This window comes from Ursus americanus, chromosome 5 (assembly GCF_024610735.1).
Source record: "Ursus americanus isolate L20-20 chromosome 5, mUrsAme1.1.p, whole genome shotgun sequence".
NCBI classification, from domain to species: Eukaryota; Metazoa; Chordata; class Mammalia; order Carnivora; family Ursidae; genus Ursus; species Ursus americanus.
The window spans coordinates 10959732-10978353 of NC_142131.1; the positions used below are offsets into that span (position 1 = coordinate 10959732).

The window sequence follows — 18622 nt, forward strand, 5'->3', positions numbered from 1 at the left end:
ATGAGATACAACCTTAAACCAGTTAGAATGGCAAAAATTAACATGCAGGAAACAACAAATGTTGGAGAGGATGTGGAGAAAGGAGAACCCTCTTACACTGTTGGTGGGAATGCAAGTTGGTACAGGCACTTTGGAAAACAGTGTGGAGGTTCCTCAAAAAGTTAAAAATCGAGCTACCCTATGACCCAGCAATTGCACTACCGGGTATTTACCCCAAAGATACAGATGTAGTGAAAAGAAAGGGCACATTGACCCCAATGTTCATAGCAGCAATGTCCATAATAGCCAAACTCTGGAAGGAACCAAGATGCCCTTCAACAGATGAGTGGATAAAGAAGATGTGGTCCATATATACAGTGGAATATTACTCAGCCATCAGAAAGGATGAATACCCACCATTTGCACCACCATTGTTGGAACTGGAGGGGATTATGGAAGTGGAATAAGTCAAGCAGAAAAAGACAATTATCATATGGTTTCACTCATATGTGGAACATAAGGAATAGTATGGAGGATATTAAGAGAAGGAAGGGAAAAATGAAGGGCATGGAAATCAGAGGAGGAGACAAACTATGAGAGACTATGGTCTCTGGAAAACAGGCTGAGGGTTGGGTTAGCCTGGTGTTGGGTATTAAGGAGGGAAGGTATTGCAAAGAACGCTGGGTGTTATATGCAAACAGTGATTCATGGAACACTACATCAAAAATTAATGAAGTACTGTATGGTAACATAATAATAATAATAATAATAATAATAATAATAATAATAATAATAATAAAGTACAATCCTGATAGTTAATATAGCTGGCAGAGGTGGGGAGGGGGAGAATAACAGAAAAGTATCTTCTATATGTTGAGTATCTTAGGTTCATGTTTGATGCTAAGAAAAGTACTCAAAAATCAAAAGGCAAATCAGGACATATATTGAAATTTGAGGTTAAAGCCAAGTTTTTTCCTTAATAAAATTGTATAAATTGCAGTTCCTCTAAGTCCAATATTTCCGAATGTTTGAAAAATCCAACTTTAAATTGTATAATAAATTATTTACTCACACTATTATGTATGCAATATGCATTCATGATCACTTAAGTTTGAGGAATTCTCTTTCTCACTTTCATTTTTAACACCTAGACTGAAAAAGTCTAGATGAAGAGTCAGAGTCTTAATTATGACTTTCTTTGTGAATAAAAACACATTGGTTTAAATTGAAAAATAAGTAAAAATAGAATTAAGTATAATTGAATTCATGTTATTGAATGAAAATTGTCACCTTATCAAACATTTAAATTTAGAGAAGAAAAAAATATATAAAAACTACTAGTTTTCCTTAGGGTTTTTATATTGACTTTGAATCCTTACTAAGCAACTGATTAAATTTCCTAGCCAAATCTATACCTAAGGAAATTGCCTTGTCTATGTCTGCCTTGATTTGGTCTTACTTTCCTGCTTTGGTGTGTGTGATGCTGTTCTTATCACACACTAGGGTAATTATTTTGTTTATTTCAGTATACGTAATTGAATATTCCTCTAGTCTACCACAGCATCTAGGGGCTCTTGATCAAGTCCCTAGAATTCCTAATATTAATGGCTTATTTAGGCTTGTGACATTTGTCAAGAAGTTTCTGTAATCTTATGTAAAATTAGTGCTATCAAGATTTCAGAATGCTTCTAATTGATTAGCTACACAATTATTGATCCCTTGCTGCACAACAGACACTACTAGTTTGTGGTAAAATAAAGAGTCCCTGCTTTCAAGGAGGTTACTGCTTGGTAATCTATCAGAATGTGTTATCTACTGGCTTTTCTGCAAGCAGAGGGTAAAGACAGATAAGACAGTAACTGAGCTTAATTGTTGAAGGATTATCAGGGCTGTGGTGAGGACTTTCCACGCAAAACAAAAATGTTTGCATGCATGAACACATGAAATTTTAGAGAAACTGAAGGTAGTTTGGCAGTGTTAAAGAGAAGTCTATGTAACCATGTCTCAAGCAGCAATGTAGAAGTGATTCAGGAGAGTTCTGTAGTATTGATCTCTCTTTGACGGGGGAAGAGAAATAAATCAGAAGACTGCCTGTGCAAGTGAAATTATCCAGAAAGTATTGTGTTAAACAGAGACTAGCCACATATATAGGCAGCGAACAATTAAGCAACAATAATAGGCCCCTTGAACTCTGCTGTGAAGGAAATGAACAGGGTGCTGTAATAGATAATAAGCTAGAGGGAGATGAAAAGGATCAAAAGGGATAGCTTTCATAGACTCAGCGCTGTGGTGGTGGAAATTGACAAACAGTCCTGGGAAACAGTAAAATTGCTTTCTGGTAGAAAGAGTGCTTGCTACAGTCTAGGAACTGCTAGAATGTTGCTAGCGAGTTGCAGTCTGAGTGAGAAGAAAAGTGGCGTGAGTTGGGATTGGTTATAAATATTGGGGCTGGAAAAAACAGGGCTGTGAGAGTTCTGGCTAAGCAGTTGAATGTGATTAAGTGCAATAAATAGATGAAAATATGCTCAAACTTACTAGTTGTTAGGGGCTATCAGGGTAAAACTCCGTAAGATGTAATGTTTTATCTTAAAATAACAAGCAATTTGATTTCTTACTAAAACTGTGAGATAAATGTGCATTCTCCTATCCAGTTAGTGGACATGTAGTTGGTAGTTTTTTGGAGGGAAATTGGTTCTAGTTATCAACTGCACATTTCTTTTGACATGTTTTAAAAACTCATGACTCTAACAAGGAATAACTTAGAATTTAAATATTTTACCTATTAATATTAGGGAAAATCTTTCTTAATGTATTCACATGTGTGGGAATATATTTATACTCCAATTATCTTTAATTTATATTATTTCCCTTTGTATGGAATAGATACATTCATCATTTAACTTTGTTTTAAAAAGGATTTATTTCTGTTGAATTACTTTATCATATACCTGAGACTAATATAACACGGTATGTTAGCTAACTGGAATTAAAATGGAAACTTAAAAAAAGTTTTTAAATGTCTATTTCTACATATCTCCAAGTTATATAAATAGTATCTTAAGAAAATATTCACAGTAAGCTTAAAAGGTGTTTTGCTCCTATAAAACAATTAGTTTCTTTAAAATAGTGGCCTGACAAGCTTGTTAAGACTTTTCTTACCTGTTAATTAGTTTATATTTCTTGTATGCTATATATATATATATATATATGCTAATATATATTTATATTTTTCTGACTTTTCATCAGACATGAGAGCTTATGATATAATGAACTAAAAATTTTTTTTTACAGAGCTGAAAAAAGATTAGATTAGATTAGAGAAATGGGAATTGACTCAGTGTTTTATAGGATTTAAGGATTCTTCGGATGGTGGGACAAAATAGCTGGGCTCTTGGATAAATGAAGGGCAGAACTCCTTGTTTCTTAAAGCTTCAAATCAGAGAAGGCTGCCAGGCAGGGCCACACAGAGGACTGGACCCAGGGACAGATTATAACAGACAACTGGAGCTTTAGAAGGCAGCTTCTGTAAGCAGGGGATTGGGTTAGCAACGTTTCCTGGGCTCTCCGTTAAATAGCTAATTAGAATAATTTTGTAGGCTCCTGGGAATAGGGCCTGTCCCTCCTTATCTGAGACGTGGTCCTGGGCTGTTAGGGCTGGTGAATAATGGCTCCTCGAGGGTAGGAGCCTGGTAAGGGACGTGTTTGGAGTGTGGACTTAGCTGCTCAGGAGGGGAAGTGACCAGCCTTGAGCCATGGACTCAAAAATTGTTGGAGACAACATAAGACAAACAAACCAAAACAACATAAAACAAAAGAATAATATTTGTTGAGTTTAACCTAAGTACAGACTGTGGATTCCTAAAGAAATGAGATTCTACTTTATTTTCTTTTGGAATCAGCTTTGAGTGATCCATCTAAACTACAAGCTCCTCTAAGGGAAGGTTCTCTGCTAAAATATAGTCATTGCTCATGAAGAAAAACTGTGATTATTAAGCCTGGAGGAATTATGCTTAGCTGTTCTGTGGCTTATCCTGAGGCTTTAGGGAAGCATGGACTGATTCATCAGGCAAGAAAATAGTGAATAAGATTTGATAAAACACCAACTGGAGACTAAATGAACAAAGGGTGGGCTTTCATTCTTGCCCTGATTTTTGTAGTTACTCTCTCTTACTAATGCTTTATTTCAGAAGGAAAGGATCTAGAAGTTTACCGAACACTTTCCATAAAAGAGTTTATTTCTACTATTTGTAGAAAAGAGCAATCATCTTTTTGGCAGTTTCACTCAAGCCATGTGTTTGTTTTGCAGTACTGCATACAGCTTAGTCGGTCTTCTAGAGGTAACAGTCTTGCCCTGCATATTATGGAAAAAACCCAGCATAAACAGTGATTTAGATTTGAGTCTGACATACAGAAGCTGGGGTCATATGTTAACGTACACCATAAAGAAGTAGTAAGTAGAAATCTTCATAGAGACACCCTGCAGTACAAACGGCCCGATTTTTTTATCAGATTAACTGTAAGTTAAAAAAAAAATAGATGGTAGGAAAAATATAGATCAAAGTAAACATAAGATCTATGTCAATCAATCATAATGTGTGAAATTATTAGATCCTGATTCAAGCAAACTGAACAAAAATAAATCACCCAGGACTTCCTTTGGAATTGGACACTTAAGCACATCAGTATTTGAAGACATAAAGTAGTGTGTGTGTGTGTGTGTGTGTGTGTGTGTGTGTGTGTGTTGAAACCATTGTCTTGTCATGTTGAAAGGAAGTCCTTATGTTTGGTCATATTTGAAATGTTTGCAGATTAATTGGTAACGATGTCTAACACTTCAGATTATGGGTTTCACATATGGTTCCAATAGGTCAGGATTGACCTTTGAATTAATCGTTACTGTATCTGAGTGATGGGGTTTCATTATGCCATTAGGTCCGCATGATATGTGCATTTGAAATTCTCCGTCGTAAGAGTCTTCATTGCATTTCTAGTGTAAAAGATCAGCATAGATGAGAAAATAAGCCGTCAGTTGGATAGGAAAAAGTGAGTAATGAAGCACTGGTAAGTGAACCATAGCTGACTAGTTAGAAGCCAGCCCCACACCTCAAATATAGCCATGCTGTGGGGCCTGGGAGACTCTAAATGGCAAGCAAAATTTGTTTAGCTTTAAAAGGACGAAGCTTAGATTTAAATGTCCATCGTGCAGTTTTCTTTTTAAGGACTTGAACAGAATCACTAGTTATCCCAGAAACCCAAAAGTGTGTGGGAGATAATATAGTGCCTTCCTAGCAAACGTGACATTACCCCGTCTTTTTGTACAGTTCTGAGGTTTGAGACAATGTTTCATTAGGCCCTTTAGGTGTTAGCTACATATTCTGACTCCGTCGTTGCCATGTGAGAGCTTTTAAGTTATCAGTAAACAATTTTATGAAAGTAGTGTCAGGCATTAAATAATCAGGTTATCCAACACAGCTTTAAAAATAAATATATTAAATTGTTTCAATTAAGAATAAAATTCTGGTCTAGCCTGTCAGTAACTAATAGTTGATGCATTTTACTACTACACATGATCACTGTATTTTGAAAAAACTTCCGACAGCCTTCAGTGTTATCTGTACGCTGACGGCACACTGCTTTGCTTGGTATCGTTAAATTAACAATCCAAAATGGTATCTATCTTTAGTAAAAATCAACACTTTCACTTATCCTTCTCTAATTGTTTTGTCTTGTTTTGTTTTTTAATTCCTGACTCTAGTCTGATGGTGCATCCTTGGTAACTTACAAAGAAATTTTAAAACTCTTAAAAAGTTAGTGTATATTTTGTGTTGAATTTTCACCTTATTACATACTCTATTATTAACATCCTTATTTATATGAGCAAAAATAGAAGCCTTTAATTTTCAGAAGAGGTCTATTTAAAATAAGATTAAAATGAACAGTTGTCACTGGGAGGAACAATTAAGATAAATGATTATTTGGTATAGGTATGAAATTCTAACTTCTTTTGTAGATGGATTAAAATGCTTTCAAAATAAACACAGATGAGAATGAACTCCACCTGATTTCTAGAGGATAGAAAAGGATAAAAAAAATAAGGCGTGTAGTAGAAAGTTGACTTGGCAGCCTTCCATCACAGATCCTTGCAGACCACTGGGGGTCACATCGCATGGGCTTCTCGAGCATCTTGGTACCATGAAGTCTCCAGCAGGTAATTCTCAAGTACGGCAGCATCACAGCCAAGGCCACAGCTACCGTGAGATACTCCCGTTCTTTAGTTAAAGTGTCATGTACTATATAACTCCCATGGACTTGACATCAAACAATTCAAAATCCTGTAAACTGTTGTAAGGGCAAATGCAAATCAAAAATTAGAGGTTAATTCTCCCTGTGGAAAACAAGGGAAGAGACTCCAGCTCCCTCTCTTTTCCTAGTGTATTACACTAGAAAACATTAGTTCTTTCTTTGTCTCATTGAAATGCGTGGTAAGTCTTTTTAGAGCTAAATAAACCTCTTGCCAGAATTATGATCCTAGAATGTCTTTCTCAAGAACTTGGGAGCTGTATCTTTAAAAGATAATCATTAAGGAAGTTGGAATCCCTAACTACCGGTTTTTGTTGGAGGGTAGTAGCCCAACTGGTTTGGTTGCCTTACTGCAAATTGCAGAACTACCCCGCATCATAAAGATAAGGGTAGTTTATTTTTATTTTGGGTAAAGGTTCTTGGCTAGCAGAGATTGTCACCTCAGTTCCTAAGTGAATTGAGGATGAATGTTATGTGACAAGCGGTGTTGTCAAGTGTTCTTATCTAAGGAGCCGTTTACTTTGAGGCCATGCATAGAATACGTCATAGCTGCTAGGCTGTGTAAAAGGGTGAGCTAGCTTTTGTCTTTGCAGTCTCTTGCTGCATATCATCTTCTGGTTTAATACTTCATCACTGTTTCTTTTACATCTGTCTTTGTAGAGAGGTTTTCTAAGTTGGGAGATTTTGACTTTAATTGTACTTCTCCAGACACTGTAGATCTCTTTTTGATTAGTTTTCTTCACTACATCTCTTGTCTAGGCTTCATTCGGATCTCTTTTCTGCTAATGCACTATCTTTCCATCAATCCACATCTAATTTTCTTCCAGATTCTGGTGACAGTGATTCTTAGTTATCTGAGCACGTCGTCAAAGTAAAGGTAGGAAGAACTCAAATCCAGATTGCCTGGCACAGTGGGGTGGTTAGATCCTGCTGCCCTCATGCCCAGTCCCCAGGGCTCTCAAGGTCATGGCCGGTAGGGCACAGGAGGTGCTCCAACTGTGAGCTCTGTCATGGGATATTTATTGAAAGCATAGAAAATCACAGAGAAACATTCGTTTCAGCCTTGTTCCTATCCCTCATTTCATCTTTGTTCCTTCTTATCTACATCTAATTTATATTTTCTTACATTTTGTAATTTATTTAAGCCATTTTATACACTTCTGGGGAGTAACATAGTTTATAAATAAATGAGAAAGAAAAGCAACGTTCTGGGGCTGCTGGGTGGCTCAGTTGGTTAAGCATCCAAGTCTTGATTTCAACTCAGGTTATGATCTCAGGATTGTGAGTGAGACATGCATCGGGCTCCGTGCTAGGCATGGAACCTGCTTAAAATTCTCTCTCTTTCTCTCCCTTTGCCCCTCCCCCCACTTCTCTCTCTCCTTCTCTTAAAAAAAAAAGAGAGAGAGAGAGAGAAATGCAATGTTTTGTAATGAGAATGCAGTCCCAAATGAACTTTGGCTGAGCTCCACACATTCACAAACACACATTTTGAGAAGTTTTTAAATAAAATGTGTATTGAAAGATTTTACAGTGAAATCTTTTTGTTTGTTCAGTCATGTATGTGTCAAAACTAAGCAGCCAGATAGATAAATTGTAAGATGGACTGTATGTAAGATACATACAATATGACCATTCATGAAGTATTTCTTAGAGATTACATTATATTCAATAACCAGAAATTTTAAAGCCAAAAGGCCTTTTTTTGTTTCACCAATATTTATTTAATATCACAAGTCTCCAGTCTTATAAATGTGCTAATTATTTAAATGTATCAGAAGGTAGATACCATAAAATCTTAACCTGGAAAGATGCACTAACTTTGTGTTTTCCAGAAACCCATATCCTAAAATTAAGATCCCTTTTGCTCTAAATTTATTTTATTATATATATGCTTAACATTTAGTTTTTACACTATGCTATGTACTCTTGAAAGTGCTTTCCATGTATTCATTGAATATTCACTACAGTCTTGTGAAGTAGTTATTAAATTATATTCAATTTTGTAGAAGAGGGAAGTGGCAAACAGGTCACTGTACGGAACGTGACAAGGTCATAGAAGCAAAATGTATCAGGGCCAGAATTCATACCCAGACTATCTGGCTTTGGCACTTTTTCTCTACGCTTTAAAGCACCAAGGCACCTTCGAGTAGTTGCTAAATATGTTCTAAGCTGTAGAAGTGAGGAAGTGTCCTAAAGGATTCAGACTCTTACCAAATTCTTAACTATAAGTAACATCATTTACACTGGCGAGGCTTAGCATAGTATAGAAGTCCTAAAACTTTTAAATAGGCAGAGTCACTTAGACCTTTCTCTAAGGTCTAAAATGGAGATACATATAGAATATTCCCAGAGGATACTAAGCAGTTTTATAAATAATATGGATTTTCTAATTACTGTACCAAGTAACCCATTGACTTCCAAGGAGTCATTCTTAAGCTGTGGTCCATGGATCCCCCAATGTTGCTAAGAACATTTCAGGGAACTGCAAGGTCAAAATTATTTTCATAACAATCCTGAGTTACAATTTGTCTTGTGTATTGTACTGACATTGCACTGTTGGTGTAAAAATGATGGTGGGTAAACTGTTGGTGTCTCAGGGCTCATCAAGGCAGTGGCCTTGTACTGTGTCCGCCGTCATCGTATTCTTCACCCGCACGCACAGCAGTTTGAGAAAAGGAGAAGAACTATTATTAAATGGTAAAACATAGCTAAAAATTCCACATAAAAGATACTCCTCATGAGGTAGTACTGATAATGAATTTCATTGACTATTAGGCTTCGTATGTACATCATTTGAATTTTCTGTGTAAGTTGAGACGTACTGTCAAAGCATCTCTACTGCGTCCTGGAGTTGAGGGTATTTTCAAGAAACAGCACGTAGGTGGTAAATATATGAGCTGAATTAGCTGCTTTTTCATGGAATACCATGTTGATTAAAAAAAAAAAACCTGACAGACAAATTAATGTTATTGAAGGTTGTGTATTGGGCAGTTTTGTTTTCATGAACAGACAAAGGAGACTTTAACTTCAAGAAACCCCACTGACAATCTTTGCCGCCGGTAATAAAATTAAAGCTTTCAAGCAGAATTTAGTGAATATTTATTCGCTACAGAGTTTGACTACTTCTGGTATTCAAAGACTTTTGAATGAGGTACATGGTGGTATTAGGGAATTGGGTGTTTTGATAATGTATAATGAAATGTATCGACATGTTGAAGAAATGATCAGCGAATAGAAAATTTACTCATCACATTGTACATGACAGCCCTAGTATTTATATATCATATAACTGGAAGTTTGTGTCTTTTGATCACTTCCATCTAATTCTTCACCTACCCTCCACTTCTGGAAGCCACAAATCTGATCTTATTTTCTGTAAGTTTTCTTTTTTTAATATTTCACATATAAGTGAAATCATATAGTATTTGTCTCTCTGTCCTATTTCACTTAGCAAAATGCTGTCTGGGTCCATTCATGATCTTGCAAATGGCAAGATTCTTTCTTTTTTATGGCTGTGTATCGTGCAACTGTGTGTATATACCGTATCCTCTTTATCCATTCATCAATTGGTGAACGCTTGTTTCCATGTATTGGCTATTGTAAATAATCCTGCTAAGAACATGGGGGTGCAGGTATGTTTTCGACAGACTGTGTTTGTTAACCAGAAGTGAAATTGCTGGATCATACTGTAATTTTTAGAAGTGACTCCATACTCTTTTCCCTAGCAGCTGTAGCAATATATAGTCCCCCCAACAGTGCACAAGACTCCCTTTTCTTCCAGCATTTATCTCTTGATGCTAGCGATTCTAACAAGTATGAGGTGACACCTCATTATGGTTTTGATTGCATTTTTCTAGTGATTAGTGATTTTAAGTAACTTCATGCACCTTGGCCATTCATACATCTTCTTCGGAAAGTATCTATTCATATCCTTTGTTCATTTTATGTTTGGATTACTTTTCTTTTTGTTAATGAGTTGTATGCATTCTTATATATTTTGGATATTAATCCCTTATAAATGGTTTGCAAATATTTTTTTCCCATTTTATAGATTGTCTTTTCATTTTGTTGATGGTTGCTTTTGCTGTGTAGAGCTTTGGAGTTTGATGTAGTCCCACTTCTTGATTTTTTATTTTATCATTGATTGTGCTCTCAGTGTTATATCCTAGTGTCTTTTTGAAGTTTGTAGTGGTTTCTGTTGTTTTCTTTGGAACCTTATACTGCAGTACAGCAGTACTCAACAGAGTTACGTAGGTGCTGACAAGAGTGTTTTATAAATTCTTTGTGTTTGTGTGTGTTTGCTTTTGTTTTAAGAAATATTTATAAAAAGATGCTCTCTACTTTGTTGTTAGGTAGTAAGACTTTTTACAAATTGAAACCGTACTCAACAGAGATAAAGAGATGCTGGCAAGAGTGGTTACTTCTATTGAAAGTACTTTAAAAAGTATTTTTAATACTTATAAAATGATTCTATTTCATTTTGGGAGGAATAAGACTAATTTATAATTCATAAGATATATATGGGGCAACTATGTGGGCAACTGAATTATGCAGCATACACAACTAATTTATTGCAGGGTCTTGGCTGGCCAGCTCGATAAACTAACTCTATTACTTTGTAGTAAATGGAGATTTACCATTTCATGTTTATCGCTCAAACTCCACTTATCCTTTTCCATCTTGGTATAAACAAATGAAAAAAAAAAAACTACTATAGTCTGATCTATAGTCAAGTAAATACTACTTTCTAGAGAAAAGTAATCATCTTCAGCTCATTTGAGTCTTGAGATGTTTTTATAAGTAGTGGAAATTGGGACAATGTTCAAATATTAGCATTTTTTTCAGGTAAAATGATAAATTTTTGAAAACAGCTTTTCAACGACAGAGAAATTTATTGAACAGTAACACACTATCATTTACATTGTAAAAATTTCTATTATATTATGTCAGGTTTTCTAATGATAACATTTTGGGTAGAGTAACATGAACTATCAAAGCTATGTATTTTAATTCTGATATAAATGTTACCAAAATGTTGCCAAAGATAAGTTTTCAATCAGAGGTATATATAGGCATTTCACCTTCTTTTATGAACACTGTATCAGTTCAACGAACCCTTTTTTGATGAAATAATTATCCAAAATGTATAGGATAATGACTATATAGAACAGATGGTCCTGCCTGTCTTCTGATATTTTATATCTTTAAACGGCTTCATGCACTATCAATCCATTTAAAGCACAGAGAGGGGTAACCATTAAACAGTTTTCCATTCTTCTTCACTAATGATACTTAAAGACATTTAATAACGTTTGCTAATTGTATAATGCGAATCCTCCAAAAATAATGTATCAGTAGGGAGTATTTCTGCCTCATTCCTTTTTGTTTCCAGACAGCATCTAATGAACTGGAATGATCATAATTGGCAGAGTACAATGCATTGGAAAACATGTTGCTAGGGGAATTCTTTAAATGTCAAAAAATTTACCTTCTGCCTGGGGAAATCAAGTAACTCAATAAAACTTGTATTAAAATTGAAATAGTTAAAACATTATGTAGCCTTGCTTTTGCCATATTCTGCAAAGCCTAATGACCTTGTCAGGATGATAAAACTTTGCATTTGCACTATCATGTTAACTATTCGTGTTATGTCCAATGATCAAAGTGTTACTTTACTAGACAAAACAACAGTCATCATTTATAAAAGTTTAAATCATCAGAATTTCTGAACTAATACTTTAAATTTGCCCGTTTCATGAAGAAACGGGCAAATAATAAAGACATAAGATAATTGAGGGTATTAAATTGCCCTTAAATCATCAAAATAATATAATACTATAAATTATTTTGTATATATCCCCCATTTCTATATTTTTGTCTCTAGTTAAAAATCAGAAAACAACATTTAAAAAAATTCATAATAGAGTAACAATAAAATCTTTATGATAAACATTTTAAACATCTTTTGTCAAAATGAGCCCAAGAATTTCTTATTTTCACATAATAAAAATTTAATGGTAATTCATATTAGTAAAATAATTACAGTGTTTTTTGGTGAAAGCAAATCTCTGGACAAAATTACAACTTTCTCTTTTTGAACATTATTTTTGTCTAAGGTTAGAGCACATCAAGCACCTGTTACCTTTCCAAGTATAAGCATCGCCCAGTGGGGTCATAGGCACCTCTTGAATTGTCTTGTTATTTTAACATATCCGTCATTAGCAGAATCATTCTTCTGCATTCTTTATGTAGAACTAGTAGTGATCATTTACCCAGCCCTTGTTTCCACAGTGACACACTTTTAAAGGAATGGCTATCCCTAATTAAAATGTAAATATGTAAGCAATACAAAATACATGTCACTGTGACCACATTGGTTTTGACTTCGTAGGTTTTAGGAGTTTGTTTAATTTATGTTAGCACCAAATTTTTCATTACAAGTAAAAAAATACAAAAATGGGTCAAAATTACATAAATGGTTCGAGGCATTTTAATTAACAGTTTCAGAAGCATATGCTGGATTAGATAGGCATTTTTCATGGGCATACATAGACTCACCGTCTCACTCACATGCAGCTACTTCCTAGTTTAAAATCACCCTAACCGGTAGGTAATAAGATGGCAGCAAAATTAAACAAGGTCGGTTAGTGTTCTGTTGCCGTGTACGACATGATCATTAACACGGCAGCTTAAAACAACACACATTTATTTTCTCACAGTTTTCAGGTGCAGCTTTGCTGGGTCTTCTGGTCAGGGTCTCGGGAGGCAACTGTGAAAGTATTAGCTGGGCTGCATTCCTTTCTGGAGGCCAGGATCCTCTTCTCGACTCTCAGGACTGTTGTTGGAATGCAATTTCTTGCCGTTGTAACACTAAGTTTCTTATTTGTGGGTGGCTGTCAGCTGGAAACTGTTCTAAGGGCTACTCAGGATTTCTTGCCACACGGCCCTCTCCCTCTGGAAACTTTCACAACATGGAGCTCACTTCTGAAAGCGCAGCTGGAGAACCTCTCAGTCCGCTAAGATGAGTCTTACGTAAGGGAATTTAATCAAGGACGCACTCTCCTATCCTGGCTAGAAGCAAATGACAAGTAATATTTATAGCAAAGGGGAAGGTATTAGAGAAGCCTGCGACGCACCAAAGTTCACTTTTAATTGCATCCTCTTCATAGAGTAAGGGATATATTTGTAAGTACAGAGTAAGCGTTGACTATTGGAAATGAATTATTTTACACACCTAATACTGAGGACTATTGACTTCTCTTCTACATTGTCAGTGTGGTTACAGTTTTTGTAAATTTTCCTTTCTCTTGATCCAGATAACTGTCCATTTTCTTAGAAGTTAAATGCTATTCCGTGAATATTCAAGGTAGGAAAAAAACAGATGTTTTTTCCCTACGGTGTTGAAAAATAAAGGAGAAAGGTTAATATAAAGTATAGTTAAAGATTGATGATGAACTTGTTAAAAATATTATACATGTTGTTCCATTGAGGATAAGTGTCAATAAAAATTTATTTCCTTAAAATAATGAAATGTATTAACTTTACTGATCAATTTAAATTTATTAAACTTGAATTTATGTTAAATTTGACCTGAGCCAAAGGCAGCTGCTTAACTGACTGAGCCACCCAGGCACCCCTGTTCTTTACTTTTCTAACAAGTTGTGCACTTTCCAAACTGTAGGTTTATCTTCATAATACGTAGTGACTCTAAGTTCCTGTTTATTCCATAGGTCGTTTGTTCTCAAACAAGAACATACTTGCAAAGAATTCTCAACCCACTCATGATACAATTTGATATGCCTTCGGAAAATAGGTATATTCTGATATGAGAGACATAGTTGAAATCCTCCAGCCACCCATAAGCAGCACATAGTAACTGTAGACAATCTGTATAGAGAAAATAACTTTCAAAATATTTAAAGTGACAAGTGACACTGATGAGGAAAAGAAGTAAAAATATTTCAGATTCATGTTTCTTATAAAAGCTCTGGGTAATACGGTGTAGAATGTGATGAAAGCCTATAGCGAGTTATTTAGATTACTGTAATTTTTATTTAATCTTCAGAATCTTTTTTGAATCAAAAATGAGATTTTGGTGATAGTATTAAACTGTATCATGTTTTCCATGAAAGTAAGTTATTATAAAGGCTGTGACAGTTTAATGGTTCAAAATCGAGTAGCATTCTTATCTTCAATGTATATATCCTTAGATTCAGTGAGTCTAAGAATAAGAAAAAAATTCTAATTGTTATGCATTTCATAAATACATATAATTCCTTTTTTTATTTTGTGTCTGATATCCAAATGTGTATGGTATTGTTTTGTATGTGAAAATTAAAATAAAAGTAATACCATTTTATTCAAATCATTTTATGCATTATAAGAGGAAGTTATAAACTAATAAGCAAAACCAGAAATAGTTTGATTGAAATGTGGGGAAAAAACTGCTTTAAGATATTGACTCTAACATTACTTGACAATTATAAATAGCTTGCATTTAATAATTTTACCTCTTAGGTTGGACCACATTTGACTGCAGGTTCTTTCTCATACAACTTAAAAAAGTTAAGGGCTTTGCCAAAGGAATATTCTCACAATTGTAGTATTGGTTCTTCTATAACACAAGATTTGTTTTGACTCCTTTCATGGTTACTTGAACTCTAGGTAAAGGAAAATAGCTTTGTTTTGCCAAAAATATCAGTGTTGATTTCCCCCCTCCAACAATCAGTAGATGGTTACATTGGTGTAATTAACTGATAGGTATGAAAATGATTTTGTTCATCGTTACATTCATTAGTATACTCTCACACAATTTAGACTCTGTATGGAGAGTACACAAGACTCATCTTTCTGAATGGACCATTTAGAGGGAACCTGGCAGCAGGTGGGATATTTGAACATGTACGAAAAAGAAGTTAAAAGAACCAGATTTTGTTAATCTCACGTGTGGTAGTAATGTGAGCCTTCTACAAAATGAACCCTACAGTAGGTAACTGTATACAATAAAATATATAAAACAGAATAACTACTGAGGATTTTGAAGAATAGATATAAACACGAAAATAGTGGAAGCAGTTGGAAACTCACGGGAGCTACCAGATTGGGGATGAATTCCTTATTATTTCGCTTATTTCAGGAAATAGTTGCAGTGTGATTCTACAGGCCACTAAAAATTTGATAGAAAATCTGCCAGCTTTCTGGATAGAGGAACCAAAAAGAAGAGTATGGGCAGCCGCATTTGACTGCCGAAGACCAGAGGAAGTCCCAGAAGGGAGAGAGCCAGAGATGGGAATCTGAGAGAATTTTTGTACAAATCCTACGTATTTCCCTGCCCCAGCTCCCTATATACCAGCAGTCACGAGACCACTTCAGAACAGAAAATAGTCCTGCGAAGGGAGACACTTCTAGGGGCCCTCAAACCAGGTAATAAGAAGGCCAATTTCACTGTTTCTCCTCTGTGCTAGGCTAAAAACAGTTGTCCCAAAAGATATGTACATCAAATCCCTGAAAAGTATGGCTGTACATCACCTGGCAAAATGTATGACTAAATTATATCTATATATTTAAAAAAAATGACTGAATTAAGTATCTTGAGAGGAGGAATTTGTTAGGGTTGTCAAATAAGTTCTAAATGAATCACATGTATCCTTCTAAGAGAGCAAGAGAGAGTTTTGAGAGAGACACCAGAAGAGGAGAAGGTGCCAGCCGTAGAAATGAGAAGAGGCAAGGAGCAGAATCTCCCCTAGAGTCAGCCAACACCTCGATGTTGACATTGCCCTCCAGAACTGTGCGAGAATAAATTTCTCTTGCTATAAGCCACTGAGTATGTAGCGGTTTGTTACTGCAAGCACGGAGAACGAATGTACTCCCTTTCAGACCAAATACCACCTGCGTAGCTAGTATTCCATGTCACTAGAGAATATGTATAACATTGCATGTCTAACAGGTTTCATTGCAATATTAGAAGATGATTAAACATGGGACGTCTGGGTGGCTCAGTTGGTTAAGCGTCTGCCTTCAGCTCAGGTCATGATCCCAGAGTCCTGGGATTGAGCCCCGCATCGGGCTCCCTGCTCAGCGGGGAGTCTGCTTCTCCCTCTCTCTCTCTGCTGCTCCCCGTGCTTGTGCTTGCTTTCTCTCTCTCTCTCTCTCTGTCAAATAAATAAATAAATCTTTAAAAAAAAAGAAAGAAGATAAGACAATGACAATAACTTTTATGAACATATGTAATTTTATACTCTTCAGAAAACTTAAGGGCCAGATATATAAATAAAAGATTGGTATCTTTTTTTAAACAGTAATTAACTGCCTCTTTTTCAAGCTTTGGGGAGGAATTTAGAAAGATAATAAATTTTAAAGACAGAAGATGTAATCTATGAAAACAAAAAGGGGCCAATACTCAGAAATTAAAATCAATATATCAGTGAGCATCCTTCTAGGTCTTTTCCTATAAAATAGGTTTATAAGAATTAGATATAAAATGCTATTTGGCAACCATATATGATGTAAATTCTTTCCATTTAGGCTATGTTTTTTTTTCCACAACAATTAATATAGATGTATGTCATTTTTTTCCCCTTTTTCAATCATCTTCGGTATGGGTATACATAATTTATTTTACCAGTACGTTATTGATTTATTTTTGGATCCTTTTCAAGATTCTGCTTTAAAGCAATGCTGCAGAGTGCATCTTTACATATAAAATATTTCGGTTCCAAATTTTTACCTGTAGCAGAAGAAAATACGCAGACCAGTCCAAGCAACAGAAAACTCTTAGGCAAATAGGTTGAGCTGTTAGAAATTACTTGCGCCTGGTCTTAAGGAGTCTTTGTGTTCTGGCAGGTGATAACGATAATGTGAATCCATGCAAGTTACTCTGCAGGTACTGTGAGTATGTGAGGAGCGAAATTACAGAGAAAGACTGAAATTTCCTTTAAAATGACATTTTGGAAAACAAAACCCTTATATTTTGTTAAAGGAAATTGTTTATCTTTTTTAAAAGTATATTATTTTGTTGTTTTTCAATATGGGCTAGTGGAGGCAGAGCCTAGCATTGCCCACAAGTCTGGAGTAAGTATGTTGAGTTTGGTACAGAATGGCAGTTAGGCAAAGCGGAGTGATGCTCGTGGTGGGATTGCCAGTTGGAAGTTGTTCTTACAGATGGACTCATTACAGTGCTGGGCGTAGTAATTGAATATTGGATGCCCTGGACTTGGTCTGTATTTACTCTTTTGAATCTTATCCTGTAGGTTTTTCTGTTTTTACTCGCCTAAGAAATTTCCTCTTTTGCTCATTTTTTCCCCCCACATTTCTCTTCGGTGGATTGATTTTCCAAAAGCTTTCGTTAGGTTTAACATATTTCACCTTTTTTTGTAAAAAATGACAAAACAAGAGCTTCGAATATTCAGTTTTGTTTTCAAATCTAGTTAAGTCCGTTCTGTAGTTTTAAAACACACCATGTTTTTAGGAAGTTAACAATTAGTAAGAGATAAAACTGTAGTTCATACGGTAGAAAGTCCAACCATGGTGCAGTTTAACTTCCTCCTCTGGTTCAGGAGTTAAATTCTCTAGTTGAAAAGCCAAGTGATTGAAATTCAATGTAATATTCTAGTTCTAATTCAAGAACCAGGGTTGAAGAGTGATGGAGAAAAATGAAGAAAGAGAAAACTGACATTTTCGTTTCTTATTCCCCAAAGGTATTTTATAAGCCTAACAGCTACAGATAATTTAAAGTTTAATATTTCTGACTATAGATTTAAAAATGTAATTATTTGTTTTTCTCTGTTCTTCCTAAGAATTGTTTTGGAAATCCACATTTTCTTCAATACTACAAGTTTTGCATTAACCTTTAGGGCAACAGAATGGGATTGTTACAGGTTTTGTAATTAGCCGTGGTTGTAAAAGTCAGACATTCAGACAGCAGAACTCACTGTCAGAGTGAACATCTGATGAAAGTACCAACGCACTTGGAGAATAAATCTGTTGCTGTGGCAACCAGTCCTCGTTCTCCACCAAAGGGGAAAAACAAACAGAAAACAAGTGAAATGCCTCAAGTTTCAATTTAAAAAGATAGCTATTCCGTATGGAATTATGGATAAAATCTTTAAATTCAACATTTTAACTAATAATAAGTGAGAGCAACTGTTAAACTTTTAAATCAATCCATCAGAAAATGACTTCTAAGCCTCTAAAACATACATTTTAGGACAAAAGAAATGCGCTTTATTTTGACAGTTGGCTTATTTTGTTTTACTTTTAAAATGCATTGAAAAATCTCATGAAAGCGTTTTTCTCGGAGAAAATCTGTTGGTTTCCTGGAGGTTCAGAAACAGTCTCCACCGGT

At 35.3% G+C, this 18622-nt stretch overlaps 2 long non-coding RNA genes across 4 annotated transcripts in view; one reads left to right on the forward strand and one right to left on the reverse strand.

Annotated features, from left to right (window-relative positions):
* Nucleotides 1-13325, reverse strand: part of LOC148110035 (uncharacterized) — a 61206-nt gene extending 47881 nt beyond the window's left edge. For both annotated transcript variants that reach the window (XR_015724361.1, XR_015724360.1), the window contains exon 1: nt 12997-13325. This is a non-coding gene — a long non-coding RNA (uncharacterized LOC148110035). The remainder of the gene's footprint in view (nt 1-12996) is intronic.
* Nucleotides 1-18622, forward strand: part of LOC123799277 (uncharacterized) — a 541652-nt gene that overhangs the window by 373147 nt on the left and 149883 nt on the right. The gene's annotated exons all lie outside the window — the stretch shown is intronic.